The sequence below is a fragment of the Tupaia chinensis genome, unplaced genomic scaffold, assembly GCF_000334495.1.
Source record: "Tupaia chinensis unplaced genomic scaffold, TupChi_1.0 Scaffold140176_1, whole genome shotgun sequence".
NCBI lineage: Eukaryota > Metazoa > Chordata > Mammalia > Scandentia > Tupaiidae > Tupaia > Tupaia belangeri.
Window position 1 is genome coordinate 348,715 of NW_006200055.1, and position 2,452 is coordinate 351,166.

At 38.9% G+C, this 2,452-nt stretch overlaps 1 pseudogene; it reads right to left on the minus strand.

Moving 5' to 3' along the window:
- Nucleotides 1-318: 318 nt before the first annotated feature.
- Nucleotides 319-2,452, minus strand: part of LOC102473360 (microtubule-associated protein RP/EB family member 1-like) — a 6,139-nt pseudogene continuing 4,005 nt past the window's right edge.

The following is a 2,452-nucleotide window of genomic DNA, read 5'->3' on the forward strand; positions in this document are numbered from 1 at the left end:
CTTGACTCAGATCTCTGTGTTTTGAGTAGTTCTTCCATGAACGCTTCAGGTGACTCTGCCAGACAGAAGAGTCACAGTAACGGTTAGGGTTTCCCTTGGTATTGAGATGTCCCTGCATTGTCATCCATTCCAGATGTCTTGGGGATGATTGAATAAAAGGATTCCAGGAGAGTGTTTCATTTTTGTTAATTATGAAGTAAAGAAACACATATGATCTTGGGGAGGAGTTCTATGTTACCTAATGATAATCTCTAGGACTCTGCAATGTGTGACCTAGAGTTGGACGTTTGTCTGGATTCTCTTTACTTAGCTTAGTCACAAGTTGACCCAGGCATTTGCAGGTTGAATATCCCTTTTTTTCCCCTTTCTTTCTTCCTTTTTTATTTTAACTCTTAAGGTATTATTTATTAAAACATTCCCTGCCAAGACTTCACATTAGCTTAAAATTCAATTCAGTCTTTATATTTCTTTATTGAGGTCACCACCACCTTAGCTCTTACATAAAGACCATTTCCAGCATCAATGTGACCAGCATCCACACAGGGAGGCCATAATCAGCCTGTTTGTCCCTCAGGTGAACCAACTAGCTGTTAATACTGCTCTACTACAAGGTAAAAGCTCTTAATTCAAACTTACTGGAAAAGGTGTGAAAGTTCTGCAAAGTGCACTTTAAGAAGAGGTACTTTTTGCTATGTTAAAGACAGTGAGTCTTCTAAGACTAATAAAAGGGAGTATTTTACAGTTAAGCACATAATTTGGAGTGAAGAATTTGGATATGGCTCTGCTGGTCCAGGCTGTTAACACTCTTCTTGTTCCTCCTGTGGGCCTCCTTCATCAGGTATCATGAAACCTTCGTCTGTGGCATAGAGAATGTCTACAATCCATTGCAATACAGGGTCATTTCCCCCCTCATTCTCCTGGCAAATCAATTCAATGTTCCTTAGCTTTCCAAAGTAGAAAGCTCTCTCCTTCTCTAAGTCTTCAACAGTAAGTTTTGTTTTTGTTTTTGTTTCGTTTTTGTTTTTGTTTTAACAGTAAGTTTTAGTACATTGACCTGTTGCATCAATTCAGTTGCTGCGTCATCCCATTACCCACACCAGAATTTTTTCGCACCACCCCTGGACCAGCCTTAGGAGTTATGGTAGTTCTCTGTGTTGAAATGGGCCTCTGTGGGGCTGCACTCCTTGAGCTAAGAGATTTCTTCGGTTTATTCAGAGCTGGAGCAACAAGGTAGGGAGCTGCTGCAGTTTCTTGACCTTGTCTGGCAGCTACAGGGTCATAGTCTTCTTTCATAATTCGCATCAAAAAACTTCTCGAACCACTGAACAAACTCAAAATTGTCCTGAAACTTTCCTTTTACTAATTTTTCCACAGGAATTATTTTGTCAACACACATCCTCTTAAAACCTGCTTGTAGTATTTTGAAGTTCTGGATATATTCATGTTCTAGTTTTGCTTGGAATTTCATTTTCCTCAAGGCAATGGAGTGAGAAAACAGCATGTCCATAAACTGATAATAAGCTGCTCCTGAGCACAACTATTTGATCTCTGTCAGATTCAACTGCAGAGATTCACTGATCCAGGCCAGCATGTCATGTCGACTTAGGTTGTCACTGGTGACTGAGGTCAGGTACACATTCACTGCCATTTCGGCTCTTGGCAGAACAGGGTCCACTGGCTGCACCCAGCTTGTTTCGTCTTCATCTTGTTCGAACCCTAAAAATCCTTTTAAAATTAAAAACAATACATTAATTTGAACAAATGCCTGTTATATGTATATTTTTTAAATTTGAATTTATAGTAAATTGAAACTCCTTTCAGGAAAATGGGAAGATATTTACACAGGTAGTGTCATACTTGAGTGGGATATGTGTGAACCAGGAAAGAATAATGCTGCAGATTTATATAGATTTAATATAACAACCTGAACTAATGTTAACTTTTAAATAGTTTTTTTCTCTTAAAAAATTCTCACTGAGGGGCTAGCAGGTGATATGGTGATTCAGGCACTGGACACTCCCACATTGCTGACCACTGTTCCAGTTCCAGACTTGATGACTTGCTTTCTCACTGTCCCTCTCTCTCCCTCTCTCTCTGTCTCTGATCATATTAAAATAAATGAGTGAATAAATAAAATCAATTAATTCTTAAAAAAAACCTTCTCACTGTTGCTGTAAGACATGAAGTACTGTGGAAATTCAGGGAAGTAGGATTTTCATACTTTGTTGCTTTAATCTTACCTACCTAATAATTTCTTTTCTCTATCATATTACCAAACTTCTTTTTTTATTTCCTTGAAAGTTTCCTGTATCTACTTTTTTTTAGATAATGAGAGAGAGAGAGACAGAGAGAAAGGTAACCTCAAAAGTACCTTCATGCTGGGAACCAGCAGTTAGTGTAATGGCTATGTCGCTGGACTCCCACGTAGTCGATCGCGGTTCGTGTCCCGGAC